Source organism: Myxine glutinosa, chromosome 1, assembly GCF_964187855.1.
Source record: "Myxine glutinosa chromosome 1, kmMyxGlut1.1, whole genome shotgun sequence".
In the NCBI taxonomy this organism is placed as follows: Eukaryota; Metazoa; Chordata; class Myxini; order Myxiniformes; family Myxinidae; genus Myxine; species Myxine glutinosa.
Window position 1 is genome coordinate 196,496,856 of NC_136261.1, and position 18,493 is coordinate 196,515,348.

At 46.0% G+C, this 18,493-nt stretch overlaps 1 protein-coding gene across 4 annotated transcripts in view; it reads right to left on the reverse strand.

Moving 5' to 3' along the window:
- BOC (BOC cell adhesion associated, oncogene regulated) overlaps nucleotides 1-18,493 on the reverse strand; it is a 129,745-nt gene that overhangs the window by 74,518 nt on the left and 36,734 nt on the right. The window contains exon 1 of one of the 4 annotated variants that reach the window (XM_068124883.2): nucleotides 2,416-2,547. The exons of 1 other annotated variant lie outside the window; for it this stretch is intronic. The gene's annotated coding sequence lies outside the window, so the exon portion shown is untranslated. Of the gene's footprint in view, nucleotides 1-2,415; nucleotides 2,548-17,378; nucleotides 17,547-18,493 lie in introns of those variants that run through there. 2 more of the 4 variants (XM_068124892.2, XM_068124864.2) reach the window with 2 other exon arrangements.

Sequence of the window (18,493 nt, forward strand, 5' to 3'; positions counted from 1 at the left end):
CGATATACTTGCAACTTGCCAGGTATATTGCTGAGGACCCGAGGATGTGCCTTTTCAAGGTTTGAAATTAATCGGACAAGTACTTACCGAGCTATGGCGATTTAGCCGTTCGCCGTTCGCTTTGGCGTTGCGAATGGACCAAACCATTGCATGTAAATAGAGGGGGGGGTTCTGTGGTCATTGCGAATGGACCAAACCATTCATGTAAATAGAGGGGGGGGGGGTTCTGTGGTCGTTACTGCCACGTGGTTTCAAAGTTTTTTTTTGTTGTTGTTTGCACGCATGTTTTTTTGCACCCACGTACGGGCACGCCCTAGGATGTTTACACACACACACCCCTACACAAATTTTTTTTTTTTTTTTTTTTTGGCAAGGAACGGGCACCCACGTACGGGCACGTCCTAGCTTATATATAGTACGGGCATGCCCTAGTTATTTCAAAGACATCACCAATTTGCTTGTAACTAATATACAGTATTCAAAACATAACTTTAACATTTTATGTAACGTGATGAGCAAGGCAGATTATCCGGTCGTGTCATCAATTAACTGTGCATAATGTTGTTGCAGAATTACATATAAATACACGGATGCAGTAGGATTGACAAAGATTAACACAATCATTAACCCTATCTACCAAACAAGATTAACCCTACCTACCAAGTCATATCATAATCACCTGACACAGTGTGCCTTCCTGAAACCTTCCTCTAAGGTGATGTACTAGATTCGGTAATTTATTTTCATGGACAATCTCCCTACCATGTTGACCGGCCTCATCCAGGCACTGGAGGTGGTGTCGCTGCATATGTTTGTCATAGTCTTTCCCAGTAAATGTGTACCTCTCTATCCCCTCTCGATACCCTGCAGCATCTCTGGCTGCATCTTCCCCCTCTCAAGAAGCTCTAGAAAGCTCACCTAGAACGAAGTTTCAGGGAGCTTATGCGATGGCGCGTTGTCAGTCCGTCAGTCCGTAAACACTTGCAACTTCTTCTCCGAAACCGCTGAAGGGATTGTGACCACACTTGGCACAAATTATACTTGTTGTGTTGTGACTAAAGTTTGTTCATGAATTTAAAAAATCGGAGTCTAAGGGGTTTTACCGGGGGTCAACGTGGATCCAGGTTTGACCCCCAAAATAGGAATTTGCTTTTTTCTCAGAAGCTACACACACGATTTCGATGAAACTTGACCACAACCTTCATCACCCGTGATTTATCAAAGTTTGTTCACGGCACTAAGAAAATCGAAGTCTACGGGGGTCTGCGGGGGTCAAAGTGGGTCCAGGTTTGACCCCCCAAAATAGATATTTGCTTTCTTCTCAGAAACTACACACACGATTTCGATGAAATTTGACCACAACCTTCACCACCCGTGATGGACCAAAGTTTGTTCACGGCATTAAAATAATCTGCCCCTTTGGTGGTCTACGGGGGGTTGTCCCCCAAAATAGGTATTTTCTTCTTTGTTTGTTTAAAGTCTTACAATTATGTTAGTATGATTCCACATGCTGCCCTGTCTTCTAGCAACCATTCAAATTGATTTAAAATACCTTTAGTCAGTATAGTATACTGTTTGTTCTACCAGGTGAGCACCAGGGGTATCGCCCCTATGTTTTTTTGTGTGTGCTGTAACGTTTTCCAAGTGACAACGACACCATGTACGAAGCTCCCTTTGCCGAGATGGACTCCTCTTATCTGCTCGTCCTTGTGGCAATTCTAAGTGCCACCATGCTGAATGACTGGCCATGGGTCCTGTGACTTTAAAGTAAGGCATTGGAACAAAAACCTTCTGCAATGCAGCAATTCTCACCAACTCAGTCAACTTTCTAATCCAGATCTCATCAACAAGTTCACACTCCAGACTTAGCTGCACAATATCAACCTTTCTTGGTTAATCTATCTTATATCTCATCTGCTTCTCCTGGCTTATTCAATAATTTGCTGGTGAAACGATCTTTATTCTGTCTTCCATGAGTCGCCACATCATTGTCGTATCTGGCAGTTCAACAAAACTGACTGGCCTGCTCAAAGACTGGTCTTCCATTTCCTTAACTACAATTATTGACATTGTATGTGTGTAGTGTGTGTGTGTGTGTGTGTGTGTGTGTGTGTGTGTGTGTGTGTGTGTGTGTGTGTGTGTGTCTCAGTCTATCATCAATTCATTTCCTCATGCCTCTTGTTTTACTGTCCAAAACAGAACTCTCGCTCATGGTAACCAGAGGTTTGTGGTGATACAACCATAAAGAAACATCTTGCATTCTCTGCCTGGAAGCAGAACCTGCAGATGCTTCCTTCAATGGGTAGTATATCTATCCATGGAAGAGCAAGTATTCTTAAGAGCAAGCATAACCCTATATCCAATATCCATAGAAGTGCAAGCAATCAAGAACATCCAACACATAACTTGGCTCACCTGAGATCAGACCCTTCTCTATCTTACTAATTCTGGTAGCAACAAGTTAACTAGTCTCAGGAACATGCTATTCCTCGGTCCCTATGCTCACCAAGGAAGTAGCATCCCATGACGGACAAAATTTGTGATAAGACAGAATGCTTCAATTGTGTTTTGCTGAAATGGCTCGGGTTAAAAACCCCTCTCGCTCCACCCTCCTTCCCCCTCCCCGCCTCCCCTTCTCTTTCCTGTTTCATATCTGCCTTCCCTCACAGAAAACTCCCTGGAGCAAGTGAGCTTCTCACCTACAAAGGTGTAGAAGTATCTGCTCAACCTTGACTTTTCAGCAACCGATGGCAGCAGTGCATTCTTCCTCATATGATTGCATCTGAATTGATTGTTCCTCTTTCACTACTCTTTTGCAGGAAGGTCACCTCCCCTCACTATGGAAAATGGCTTATGTAATTCCTCTCCATAGGAAGGGCACCACGATACTCATAGACCTTCTGAAGCACAGGCCAGTAAGCCTTCTTCCCATAATCTCAGCAAGGTAATAGAGTCAATAATCTCAGCAGACCTTACGTCGTACTCTTCTCCAATTCTTTAATGGAAGATCAACAGTTTGCAGTCTGTCCTGGCCACTCTAACTTAGATATGCTCCTTCTGCTAACTCAGTAATAGAAGGACACGCTGATCTTCAAGCAGGAGGACATACAGCAGTGTCACTGGAAATCTCCTGAGTATTCAACACTTTGACACCCAGCCCTGATCATTATATCTTCTGCCAAGGGTACCCAGGGTCCCCTTCTTGACCAGCTGGTGGATTTTCTTCATGCTTGTAAGCAATGTTTAGTCCATGGTGGTGTTATATCATTTTCCCTTTCCTTAGAGGCTCGTGTCCTTCAAGGCAGTGCCTTGGTACCGATCCTTTTCCTGGTTTACATTGATCTTCTTTAGGAAACCATATAACTTTACAGATGACTCTATTCTTTGCCAAAAGTCTCTTACACCAATTGCAGACAAGCTGCAGCTGCACCCCTATGGGCCAATATGAAGATAGTCAATCATCTTGAATATATTATTCTATGCTTCTATGTCCCAGACATTCATTACGTCTCTAAATAATGATTATGGTTGTATGGCTAACCCTTTCACCGGACACATACTCTCAAATACAGAGTAGTTAGCTTACATCCAATTATAAGCAGTCATGAAATCTATCATCTCAGCCAACATAAAATCTTTCATTTTCTCAAACAGCCTCCACTCTGATTAGTTTGGATTCCATCCCAGCCATTCCACTTTGGATATGCTGAGCTGCTTCTCTCTCTCAAAATTGGATGGCGGCCCTGAATGTCAAACAGGAGGTCAGTACAGTGTCTCCAGACACATCTCAGGCATTCTGCTCTGCTAGCCATGCTTTCTGAATGTGCATTACATAACCCCCTTAATCCCTGGCTTGCTGATTTATTCCACTCACACAGTCAGCGTATAGCACTCAACTGAACCATCCTATATCCTCTCGCAGTGGAGGCCGGAGTGCATCAAGGCAACGTCCTGGAGTCAGTCCTGTTCCTCGTATACATTTGTGATCTGTTTGATGCTCTGAAAACCCTATTTTCCTTGTCACAGAACTCTACATTATACTGTCCAATTTCCCATCCCACCTACAGGATGGCAGCAGCGACTTCCCTCTTAACTGAACTGGAAAGGATCAGATTTTGGCATAACAGTTGAAACATGACTTCCAATTCAGGCAATCCTCACATTCCCACCATGTCTCTCTGGAATGCTGGTCAAACGGACCCTCCTATCTATTTCCACAATGAACCACTCATAATTTTAATCTCTCAAATTCCTCGGTCTCACCAATGGACACAGACCATAAGAGCAAAGTTTGCCCTTAAGAGTCGGAATGAGTATCCCATGTTGTATCAAATCTTTAATTCCTGGTAAACATGAACTTCTTGCAGCCTTAATGATGTACTGCTGTCTCATACAGGATGATGTCTCTGCTTTACATCTCTCACTCCTGGACACTAGAATCCTCTAACATCATTAGCAACTCCCACAAAGTAGCAGTTACGTAGAGGGCCTTCTGCTTTCTCCCTGCCGATAAGTTTGAGACCCTTATTTTCCACTTCCTCTCCTCAGGTATTTCTCCCTCTGCTCCATCATTTTTCCTCGATCTCTCAATATCCTATGCATTCCTCCAGAAACTTTCTCCTTGTGAAACTCCCAAAATTCATGCTCACTGCTCACCTCCACTTTTATCTCATTCTTTCATCCCACTTGTGGAACTTCCTTCTTCAGTCTGTTCAACCCCACAGTTCCCTTTTTGTTTTAAAGTTGGCAGTGCACTATCACCTCAGCTCATCCTTTATCTCAAGCCATGATATTTTTGTTCCTTGATCGACCAGCATTATGGTGACCCCATATCCCCACCCATGATGATCCATTATCAAGCCTAGCTCTCTCTCCCCCTCATACAAACATCCAACCACTCATATAATTGTAGGTTGCCATTTTTCTTTCCCTTTTTCTCTCTCCTCCTCATGTTCGTTCCTCCACATTGTGTTCACATGTTGTCCAACTGCTCCACTTTCTGTATATTTCCTTAAACCTCTGTCATCTTGCTCCTTCCATAAGCCGAGACCTTGTCTATGAAAAAAAAGCAACCTTGTCCTCCCAATCTGCAATGGATTAACATTCTGAAATGTCATTTAGGTACTGCACCCATCACACACCCAAGCTGGCCAGCAGGGTAGGGAGGGGCCATGGATTCATTCATGGAGCTAATTCATTCCTCAACTCCTCTCAGCTCCTAACAGTCTTCAAAACCTGCATATGTAGTACCATGGAGTATGGGTGACATCTGTGGGCTGGTCATACAAGTTCCTGAGGTTAATTAGAGTTATTCAACCAGAGGTGGTGGTGTAAGGCTTGCTCCTCAATCATCACAAACAGGCTGGTGGCCTATGAGTTTACTATCGCCTCATCTCTGGTTTTTCCCCACATGCCCTTCTTCACTATTTTCCCCACGTGAGCCTGACCAGATTGCAACCGCTCTTCTAACCAACCCAAATCTTGTTACCTTCTCCAAATGCAAACGAAATGCTCACCTCCTCCCTTTTGTTCCATTCTTCTCTCCACTGTGCAATTACCTCTGAGTCTGTCAAATAAGGTTCTTATCTTTACTTTAAAATAGTGAACCATCACCATCTCATGTTATTCCTTAATCCTATTTGTGATCTTTTCTATTCTCAAAGACCTTCCTCTTCTGTCCACCCTCATACTAAAAACCTTAATGAAGTGTCAATCCACTACCGAGAAGGATAATGTATTTCTTTCTTCATTAGTCTTCTTTTTATTTTGGCTTGTCCTTGTACAATGTTGGTTGGTCAACTTTCTCCATCTCCTCCTGTCAATCGCCCATTCTTCCAATCCTACAACATCTAAATTGTCACCACAACCTTCCATCTGGTTTTCTACCTTCCTCTTCTTCCTGGCAGTCCAATCTCCATCACTCGCGTAACCACATTCTCTCTCTTCATCAGAGACCAAACAAATTTAATCTCTTCTCGGCTGCATTCTTCGATGCTTCCGCAATCTTCAATGACCCCCCTGATATACTGGTTCATAATCTTGTCCTTTCTTGTCACTCCACAAATAAATCTCAGCAACTGCATCTCATTTACATCCAGTTTCTGTTCCTCTTTATTTAATGTTGCCCAAGTTTTCGCACTATGTAACAAGCCGGTCTCACAACTGTCTTGTAAATTCTTCCTTTCAGTTTCAGTGATACTTTTCCATCACACAACACTTCGTTGCACTTCTTCCAATTGTTTCGACCAGAACTAATTCGTTGCTTAATTTACATTCTGGTATATCCATCTTCTGTCACCACTAACCCCAAGTAGTTGAAGCTACTCACTTTCTCCAGATCTTCACCCATAATCTTTATACCTTCACCCGATCCTCTTCCCTAAGCTAAAACTGACATCCATGTAGTAAGTCTTTGGTCTACTGATTGCCATACCCGTACCCCTATCTTCCAGCGCTTTTCTCCATTTCTCAAGATATTCAGTCAGATTTCCATCAACGCCACCCTTAGACAGCTCAATATCATCCACAACCACCATTGACCATGGCACTTCCTGTCTCACTTGCTCAGTCAGAACATCCATGACAATCAGAAAGTGGAAGGGGCTCAGTTCTGATCCCTAGAATAATGCAATCCAACCTTAACTTCAAAACTCTCACTCTCTCACACACTGCTTCTTACTCTTGTCTACACTCCTTATACATGTCCTGTAATACTCGTACATACTTCTCAGGGACTCCACAAATTCTTGCACATCCCCAGACTTCCTCCCGAGACACCTGGTCAGAATCATTCTCAATCAATGATATGTTACTTTGACCTTCCCGGTATTTCTCCATCACTGGTCTTAAAACAAAAAAGTATTGGCCCCAACTCAGTTTGATTTCATGTTCTTTCACTTAATTTACACCATCTACAACCTTAATCGCACATACATTCATTTATATATTGTGACAATTAAAGTAGGAGTATCGACAAATGATAAAAACATCTAACACCAACTTAAGGACACACAGTTTGGTGAATTAAAGTGTTCATAGGCCTCAATTACAGGGTGGCCTGAAAGTCACTTTACCCCTCCCCAGTAAAACATTCTTTTCTTAATTTTTTAAAATATATATACAGTTTTTATTGTGCAGTACGTACAATAACTCATCAGTCATTGTATCTGTAAGCGCTTCATCACTCAGTGAGTCAGTATTGCATGGCGGGGGATGGCGGATACATTTAGATGGGGTAAAGCGACTTTCAGGCCACCCTGTACAAAGTTGCCCTCTCTTCCCTACATCCTCCCTTCTACTAGTCTTTCCTCCCATCCTTCTTCCCCCTCAGACTCCCCTTTCCAACATCACCACTAACAATACCACAAAGGTTAAAGAGTACTGCTTTGTATCAAAGAGTGTATGCATGGAGGGGACTTGGCACAGGTTATTTTTCGTTTGAATGCAGCACAAGGCTGTGGGGTAGCATCACTGGCTTAGAGTGCGGCTGTGCCGCTGATTTTTTTTTGTTTTTTGTATATTGAATCGAGGCTCGTGAAAGAGCTAACATTTACTTCACAAACAAATCAACCAGACAAACAAAATATATAAAAAGAGGGAGCGGAAGACAAGATGGGGAGAGAAGGGGAAGCACACAAACACAACATTTGAGAGCAGGGAGATGTGTGGGAGGGAGAGGGCTTGGGGGGAGGAGGCATGGGGGGGGGGGGGTGGGTGGGAGAAGTATAAAACACAAGGACACCAAGGACTTCCAGGACAGAAGTTGGTATTTCAAAAAAGTGGATTTGGGGTGAAATTAGCGGGGGTAGAAAAGATCAAGGTTTTGGATGGGGGAAGATAAGAGATGGTGGTGAACAGCTGTTTTAAAACAGCTGATGCAATGACCTCTGCTCGTTAGGGCAGGAATTTGGCCATGGCGCCGGCAATTTCTCAACGACTCTTCACGAAGGATACCATGGGATCTCTAACATCCACCAATGAATGCTGGCAGACGGGATGCCCATTTAACGCCCATCCGAGGGACACACATTGATGAATCATCGTGCCTAGGAAACACCAGGATGACAGTTTATAACTGTGTCTGGATTCTAACTCAGACCGATTAGAGAGTGTGCGTACCTTTAGGTCATCCAGTCTTGGCACAGGTTAGATTGGTTGAATGGCGTTTTCTTGTAATTAACTGTGTAACTGGTGTGAGTCAAAGCATTCTCTTTTTTTTTTATAACCAACCACTTTAGCTGAGGTCTTATGTGCTCCGATGTCTTTCGAGGTGTTTCTAAAGAGATGGCAGCTCATAAGACCTAAAGTTATGCATCTATTTAAAAACGTTACCCAGATGCACAGTGATGACGTTTTTTAGCTTTCCTTTATTGGATGTGCTTTGTGCTAGTCATGTTGGGGTTCTTCAATAAAGCTGGCAGAGCGCTGAAGATATTTCACTGCCTCCTACCCCCCTCCCCTCACTTCCCCCCCCCCCCCCCCAACAGAGAATTCACTGAACAAAGGTTGAGTAGCTGCGAAAGCTACAGGATGCGAGCCAGCCTGCACCCTAGCATTTGCCTTGAGTTGTGATCCTCCTACTAAGCCCCCCACAATGCAGCTCCATTCTTCCAAACTACTGCAGCTGGAGCAACCAACGTGAGCCAAAAGAAGGTGGATCAACTCTTCCTGAATTTTCTTGCGTATGAATCTCAAGTATTGCACATTGTAGATCGACGTGGGTTCCTGGGAACTTGCACTGGGGATGCGGCCGACGAAGCTGTAGCTGATGCCTAGGAAGACCCAAGTAAAGATGATGAAAGAAGATTTTAGCACCATGAAGAAAAACCTTCTGAATGTTTTTGCTTGGTTTGTTCCGTTCGCAAATACATGACCATGGTGTTTCCTTGGCATTACTATTCACCGAATTGATTTTTGCTCTCTAGCAGTCCGGTTAACAGCATTGCCTTGTCAGCGACTCTTGGGGAGCCACACGTGCGATGTACTTGTTTCAATGTTGGAATACATCCATGTGGAATTCCTTAAATACAAAGCAAGGTGAAAATGATGAGGAACAGCGGAAACTTTATGAAAGCTTTTAATTTATTTGCTGATATGAAGATAGAGGAAACTATGAAGCTGATGCAGGAACAACTGTTTCAGGATATAGCAGATGTCCTCTGTGGGTGAGATGGAGAAATTCAACACTAACACTTTGCAAAATGCCAGCATTGGGGTTATCACACTCTCAACCTGGTTCCGACCAGGGATAAAGAAGAAGCTTTACGTGCATTTGATGCATTCAAGAGGATCTCAAGGGCAACATTTGAAAGATGCCACGTATTGTGGAGCAAACAGAGGCTCGCCAGTTCAGAAGAACACAGGCATCCGACTCGATCAACGCCACCCTTGGTCATCTTTTCGGAATACCAAATGGTACATGACGGAACTATGTCTGCCAGGCCAAGGAACAAATGAAGAAGTTTAAGATGGGGATAGGAGGAAGGACTCTAGTCTGTATCTGATGGGCTTAAGCTGCCACGTTTTAAGCCAGTGGAGACAGCATTCATTCAGGGATATGTCATGGTCAGATTAACCTCCATTGTGTTTACATGTGCGAAATCAAATTATCAATTTGTGTGTGCCAAATATAAACTTTGGCCTCACCAGTTCAACACGGTCTTCAGCAAGTAAATATTCATCGTGGTGATAGCTGTTTTTGAAAAGTCGATGGGAGCTTTGGAGATGTAGCTGACAATGCAACTGAGACATCTAGTGAGGATGAGGAAAGTTTTTCTGGTATATTTCTGAAAATTCAGGAAGTGTTAGGATTGTGTGAGTAATGAAGTGGGCAGGTTTTTTTTTCTTTGGAATAGGTGAGATATCACTTGTGAAAAAGGATGAAAGTGTTCAGGGAGTACGCCGACACATGTTTGCCTCTCGGTGAAGCTTGTTAACATCTACCCTTTAAGTATTTGCCAGGAAATCATCTGTCACATCCCCATTTTGAAATGCTCCTATTACGTCACATCAACAAGTTTCCACATTTACTGCAGGTAGACCTGTACAATTGACTCTTGTGAAAACAAAATAGTTATTAGTCCGGTTTTTTCTATGGGTCTAAGAAGAGCTGGATATCTCTGTCTCACACTCAACACACACACACACACACACACACACCCACACACACACACACACACACACACACACACACACACCCACACACACACACACACACGACCCAGCTGCATCAGACTCGTAATTGATATTGAAGCAAACCATGAAGACCCTCGGAGATTAATTGTATAATCCCTTCAAAAGCAAGGATGATGGAGTTGAGTGGACAGAGGAGGTGAAAATATATATATATATAGTGTCACAGGTTATGACCGCAATATGGTCATTGTTGTTATACTTAAGTTTGATCGAAAAGTAACTTCATAATTAACCAGCTACATTTTCAAATTAGCTTAAGGAATAGCTCGCTAGTTTAGTTTTTCAAAATGGCTTGTAAGTGAAGCTAGCTATTGGCTTTGGGACGTCAGGGGTGGTTTGTAGGATTTACAAGCTACTAAAGTGGCTTGATCAACAGTGCTTAGCACCAAATTGGAATCAACCCATTCCAAACCTCCACATATTAACGGATCACCAAGTATGACGATTACAGTGAGAAAGCTGCTTAATACAGAGGTTGGAGTTGGTGTACCGTCACACAACAGGAAGAACCATGACCTTCCATGAATAGGGAATTCTGATGTGCGGCAAGTCGAGGCGTGTCATGCCATTTGGTGTGGAGACTAATGCCCTCCACCTCCCCATGGACCCACGCTGATGGAACCCGAGAGGTCCATGGATCACAAGTTTGGAACCACTGCTTAATATCACTGTAAATAATATGATAAAACAGCATCAGTTGTTCCAACGCCGAGCAAAGTAGAAATAGCCATGTACCATATCAGCAAAAAAGGGGTCTAGGGCAAGGGTAAAACGGAGGTGAGGGGGAGCACAGGGGGCAGGAGACAAGAGCTCCTATAACCACTGCCCATAATGAATGAAAAACAAATAGACAGTGCCATTTTTTATGTAACTGTTAATGTCTCCAGGGCTATCCCCAGACATTTATAGGGTTGCATACATATTGTATCATTATCAGCAATATGGTTCCATTTTAATTGAACATCATACTTGGCAGATGCACCTCAAAATGGGATAAAAAATATTTTTAACCTCGATCTCATGTTTTGTCCTCAGATTACACATTCTTCAACAAACGAATATTTAAATAATTGTTGTTCTTGTTGGTCAAACATTTCAATAACATTAAGCTATTTTATATTCACACCAATATTGTTCAATAATTGCATCAGAAAGTCACACCGATTACAAATTATATGCTCAGACATTTTCAATGTGAAGGCACGTACCGTGCCTACAGAAAGTATTCACACCCCTTGACTTTTTCACATTTTGTTGTGTTACAGCTTGAACTTAAAATGGATTAAATTTAGATTTTTTGTCACTGATCAACACATAATACCCCACAATGTGAAAGTGGATTTATTTTTATTTTTATAAATTGTCATGAAAAGTTTAAATGTTTTGAGTCAACAAATATTTGACCCCTTTGCTATGACACTCAAAATTCAGCTCAGGTGCATCCAATTTCCATTGATAATTATCCTTGAGATGTCTCAACAATTTGATTGGAGTCCATCTGTGGCCAATTCAATTGATTGGACACGATTTACAAAGAAACATAACTTTCTATATAAGGTCCAACAGTTGACAGTGCATGTCAGAGCAGAAACTCTACCATGGAGTCCAAGGGACTGTCCGAAGAACTCCGAGATATAATTTTGAGAAGGTAAAGATCTGGGGAAGGTTATAAAACAATTTCTAGAGTGTTAAAAGTTCCCAAGAGCACAGTGGGCTCCATCATTAAGAAATGGAAAGAATCTGGAAATACACAGACTCTTCCTAGAGCTGGGCTGTCTGACCAAACTGAGCAACCAGGCAAGGACATTGGTCAGGGAGGTGAACAAGACACTAATGACCACTGACAGGACTACAGAGTTCCTTGGCTGAGATGGGAAAACCTACCAGAAGGACAATGATCTTTGCAGCCCTGCACAAATATAGGCTTTATGGGAGAATGGCTAGACGGAAGCCACTCCTGAGAAAAAGGCACATGACAGCACACCTGGACTTTGCAAAGAAACACGTGAAAGACTCAGAGCAAGAGACAAAAGATTCTCTGGTCTGATGACAAAAATGGAACTATTTGGCCTGAATGCCAAGCGCTCATCACCCATCTAACACCATCCCTACCGTGAAGTATGGTGGTGGCAGCATCATGCTATGGGGATGCTTTTCAGCAGCAGGGAAAGGGAGACTTGTAAGGATAGAGGGAACAGCGAATGGAGAACCTGCTTCAGTTTTGAAAAGACCTTAGACTCTGGCGAAGATGTACATTCCAACACAACAATGTGAAATTCCTTGAGTGGCCCAACCAAAACTTAGACTTGAATCCCATTGAGATCTGTGGAAAGCTTTGAAGATTGTTGTTCACCGACGCTCCCCATCCAACCTGACAGAGCTTGAGCAAATCTGCAAGGAAGAATGGGAAAAACTCCCCAAATCCAAATGTGCAAAAAGATGACACAGACATACCCAAGAAGACTTGAAGCTGTAATCGCCGCCAATAGCACTTCCATAAATTATTGACTTAGGGGGTTGAATACTTGTGTAAATTAGACATTTCAGGTTTTGATTTTCAATAAATTTGTAAAAGTCCCTACTGTATTAAAAACAAACAAACAAAAAAAAACTGACGTGTAGATCAAACAAACAACAACAACAGGCATTTTGAGGCAATTTTCCCTGCTAGAGTGGCGGTTAGTCTTGCGGGCAGCAAAACAATTTTCTCCATTTTGCCCTATTTTCTGCATCTCCCCTTGTTAACCCCCTTGCCCACATTTCTTCTTCCACCACCTTTAGCCAAGTCTTTCTCGGTCTTCCCCATCCTCTACTTCCTTCTACATTCATTTCCATCACTCTTCTCAACCAGTCACTTTCATCCTTCCTCAACACATGACCAAACCATCTCAACCTCTTTCTCTTCACGGCATCCATCACAGGCACTATTCGCATCATCTTTCGCAATTCATCATTTGTCTTCCTCTCTCTCAACGATACTCCACACATCCACCGAACCATTCGCATTTCCACCCTTTCCAGCCTTCGTTGCTGCTCTACATTCATTACCCATGTCTCGCTCCCATAAATCATAACACTTCTCACACATGCAGCATACAACGTTCCCTTCAGCTTCAACGACACTCCCCTCCTCGTCAGCACGCCACTCAGTTCCCGAAACTTCTTCCATGCACATCTCACTCTGGCAACCTTTGCCGAATATAATCCATCTTCTCCATTCAGCATGTCTCCTAGGTAGCAAAATCTTTTCACACCTTCCAGCTTCACGCCGTCTCCAAGATCAAACTCAACATTTCCTCCATCTGCAGCTCCCTCTCTGCACAACTTACACTTGAATGTAGCTGCCACACTAGTTAATGACCCTCTCAGACCACTACATTTTTGATGAACCCACTCAGCACACATTGTACATTGAATGGAGTTCACTCCGACACCCTTCTTGCACACAGCACACAGCCACTTCCCAGTTCTTTCCACCTCACCACATGCTTTACCACTTGCCATCACCTTCATTTTTCCGATATTCACCTTTAGACCTTTTGTCTCCATACATTCCTTCCTCTTGTTCATCTTCTCCTTCAGTCCATCCATACATTCCACAATCAACACCAGATCATCTGCATACAAAAACTCCCACGGTAAACCCTCCTTTACATTCCGAGCCAGCGCCTCCATCACAGCTAAAAATAGTCGTGGACTTAGTACTGACCCCTGATGCACTCCCACATTCACCTCAAACTCACCACTGTTCCTGTCCTTTGTCCTTACAGCTGTGCGTGCTCTCTCGTACATTGCCATCACAACTCTGATCAACCATTCCTCTCCTCCTAACTTCCTCAATGCCCATGTTACTACTTCGCGTGGAACCCTATCAAATGCTTTCTCGATCAACAAACCCAAGAAACAACATCTTCCTCTTCTCCATGTAATTCTCCTGCAACTGCCTTGCCATAAAAAGCACGTCTGTCGTTCCTCTTCCTGCCATAAATCCAAACTGCATTTCGTCGATCTAAACTTTCTTCATTATCCTCCTCTCCAACACCCTTTCCAATACCTTCATTCCATGCTCCAATAACTTTATCGCTCGATACGAGCCACAGTCCAGAGGGTCACCTTTCCCCTTGTATAGAGGGATGAGGGTACTCAGTTCCCAATCCACTGGAATGTGGCCTTCTTTCACCACCAGATTACAGATCTGTCACTCTCTTCACTCCCCAACTTCCCGCCGCCTTCAACATATCTCCCACGACTCCCGTCGGCCCTCCTGCTTTTCTACTCTTCATTGCTTTTATCGCTTCCTCAACTTCCTTCTCACTTATCTTCTCTGTCGGTCCAAAAACTGGCTTACTCTCGATGTTGCCGTCCCATTCATTCTCTGCATTCAACAGCATTTCCATATATCTCTTCCATCTTCCTTTAATTCCATCTGGGTCCACAACGATTTGTCCCACTTCATCCTTCAAGCAACTCATCCCCATCACATCACACCTCTCTTTCGCCATCTGCTTTGCAATCCCGAATACCGCTCTCTGACCCTCTTCCGAATCCAAGCGTTCTCCAAACATTTTCCTACATGCCCCCTGCGCCTTTGCTACCTCTTTCTTTGCAGCCTTCTTGGCTGCCTTAAAACTTTCATGTTCTGCCTTTTTTTTCCCCCGTACCCTTCGCCTTCTGCCACTCCTTGAATTTCTTCATCTTCTCGTCAATCCTCTTTCCAACTTCATCATCCAACCACCACGACATGTAGATCAGTGATAAAAAAACTCAATTAAATCCATTTTAATTCTGGCTCTAACACAACAAAATGTGAAGAAAGTCGAGGGGTGTCAATACTTTCTGAAGGCAGTGAAGTTCAATAACCGTTTCATTTCAACAATATTATCGTTAAACCGAAATGCACTTGTGCAAAAACAAAAATAAGAATTTCAAAACGGATATATGACCGTCATTCTTGTCTTATTATTCCATACAAAGGTGATGTACGCAATGGACACTGGACAGCATTAGAAAACACGTGCGTTCAAACAACTACCACTGATGAGGAAAACAAGTACGGAGCCTAAGTCCATGAACCAATCAGAGCAACCCATCGACGATGGCAAACATATTACATGCAAGTCGCAAATGACCTCCAACTCCAGCAAATGTCACCACCGACGACAGCTCCGCAGGTCCGCAGACACCGACAACCCTTCCGTGGGTCTGCCCACACCGATGACCCCCTTCCGCGGGTCTGCCAGCAAGACGACCCTGACAATCTCTCCGCGGGTCCACCAACCCCTCCGCAGGTCCACCAGCACTGACGACCCTGACGATCCCTCCGCAGGTCCACCGACACCAATGACCCCTCCGAGGGTCTGCCAGCACCGACGACCCTGACGATCCCTCCGTGGATCTACCTACACCGATGACCCCTCCGCAGCTCCACCACCACCTACGACCCTGATGGTCCCTCTGTGGGTCCGCCCACACCGATGACCCTAACGATCCCTCCGCGGGTCTGCCGGCACCGACGACCCTGACGATCCCTTCCCTTAGCTGGTACGCCGGCACTGATGACCCCTCCGCAGCTCCACTGGCACCGATGACCCCTCCGTGGGTCCACCCGTACCATCGACTTCTCCGCGGGTCCGCCGGCACCGACGACCCTAACGATCCTTCCGTGGGTCCGCCCACACCGATGACCCCTCCGCAGGTCCGCCAGCACCGATGACCCTAACGATCCCTTAGCTGGTCCGCCGGCACCGATGACCCCCTCCACGGGTCCGCCGGCACCGATAACCCCTCCGTGGGTCCGCCGGCACTGATGACCCCTCACACACACATTGGCCATTACCATTGGCCCTCCCCTTCCCCATCCCCCTCTCCCTCCCTTCCCCTCCCCCCTCTCCCTCCCTTCCCCTCCCCCCTCTCCCTCCCTTCCCCTCCCCCCTCTCCCTCCCTTCCCCTCCCCCCTCTCCCTCCCCAACCCCTCTCCCCCCTCTCCTTCCCCCACCTCTCCCCCCTCTCCTTCCCCCCCCTCTCCCCCCTCCATCCTCTCCTTCCCCCCCTTCCCTTCCTCTCCCTCACCTCCCCCCTCCACCCTCCACTCCCCCCCTCCATCCTCCCCTTCCCCCCTTCCCCCTCCACCCTACCCCTCCCTTCCCCCTACACCCTACCCCCTCCCCTTCCCCCTTACCCTCCCCCTTCCACCCTTACCCTGCCCCTTCCCCCCTCCCCTCATCCTCCTCCCCCTCCTCTCCCCTCCCCTCCCCTCCCCCCTCTTCTCCCCTCCCCCCTCTTCTCCCCTCCCCCCTCTTCTCCCCTCCCCCCCCTCTCCTCCCCTCCCCCCCGTTCCCCTCCCCTCCCCTTCCCCCTCCGTGGGTCCGCCGGCACTGATGACCCCTCCGTGGGTCCACCGGCACTGATGACCCCTCCGCAGGTCCGCTGGCACTGACGACCCCTCCGCGGGTCCGCCAGCACCAACGACCTCTCCGCGGGTCCGCCGGCACCAACGATCCCTCCGCTGGCCTGCCAGCACCAACGACCCCTCCACATGTCCGCTGGCACCAACGACCCCTCCGTGGGTCCGCCGGTACTGACGACCCCTCCGTGGGTCCGCCGGCACCGATGACCCCTCCATGGGTCCGCCGGCACCAACGACCCCTCCACGGGTCCGCCGGCACCAACGACCCCTCCACGGGTCCGCCGGCACCAATCACCCCTTCGCGGGTCTGCCGGCACCGACAACCCCTCCGTGGGTCTGCCGGTACTGACGACCCCTCCGTGGGTCCGCCGGCAGCAACGACCCCTCCACAGGTCTGCCGGCACCGACGACCCCTCCGCGGATCCGCCGGCATCAACGACCCCTCCACGGGTCTGCCGGCACCGACGACCCCTCCGCGGGTCTGCCGGTACTGACGACCCCTCCATGGGCCTGCCGGCATCAACGACCCCTCCGCGTGTCTGCGGGTCCGCACTCCGCCGGCACCGATGTATCAATCAACAAAAAAAGCCGCTATTCACAATGAACGGCAAATCAGTTCCAGAAATCCAACACGTGTCCATCAGTACAACATCCCCGCGCGCGTTCATCAAACCCTGTTCACAATTCATTTAAACTCTCATGGATATCCCAACGTAACAGATCTCAACACTGAAAGGTAACCCCTAAAGTTTCACCCCTGATATTGTGAGCTTCGTACCAGCACAGACAGCGCCGATTCCAACGGTCGGGCCTCAAGCCCGCGGCTCCGCCATGACGCGAACAACAGCCTGGCAACCGGACTGTGCCATTGAACAGGCGATGGGAGCGGGGGGTTCACCACGATTTGAAACAAATACCGCACTGTACACCTTGATACACCTCTTCACTGTAACACACAAACGTTAGTCCGGACATGCTGTCGATGGAACACTCACAGTTATATTTACACTGTGCACTAACTGTGATAAAAACGAGTATTATAGTTATAGTTGTATCAAGTCATGTCTCCGCCGAAACTGACGAGCATAGATTCCCCGAGGTTCTTCAACAACTTGGGAATTTTATTTTTAAAAAAATTCCTCTTGTAATCACACAAAAGAACGTGCGAAAGGCAGGTATCAACTTAAAACTCTCTTCCGGTAAAAGTACATAATTGTGTACAAGATAGATCGCTCATCAAAGCGCGCCAATCAATCCCTAACCTAATTCCTCATCACCTTTTTTTTTTTTTGCACACAAGATCGAGGCTCGTGAAAGAGCTAACATTAATCACACAAAAAGTCAAACCGACACATAAAACACAAAAAAATAAGGGGAGCGGTAGACAAGATGGGGAGAGAGAGGGAAGGACACAAACACAACATTTGAGAGCAGGGACATCGGGAGAACTGTGGGAGGGAGAGGGCTTGGGGGGAGGTGGGAGAGGTATAAAACATATGGACACTGCAAGGACTTCCAGGAAAGAAGTTGGAATTTCAAAAAAAGTGTATCTGGGGTGAAATAGCGGGGGTAGAAAAGATCAAGGTTTTGGATGGGGGAAGATAAGAGATGGTGGTGAACAGCTGTTTTGAAGACCTGGAGGGAGGAGTGGGATTGAAGGGAGTGGGGGAGTTTGTTCCAGAGGCGGGAGAAAAGAGGAATGAAGGAGTGAAGGTGAGCAGAGAGCCGAGATTTTGGCAGTTTAACCATAAGAGGGTTGCACGCAGATCTTGTGCGACCTGTAGGAATATTTGGGGGACAGAGCCCAGAGAGAGCTGGGGGAGCAAGGCCGGAGAGGAGTCGGTAGAAGACAGAAAGACCACCAACCTGCCTGCGGTGAGTGAGTGAAAGGCC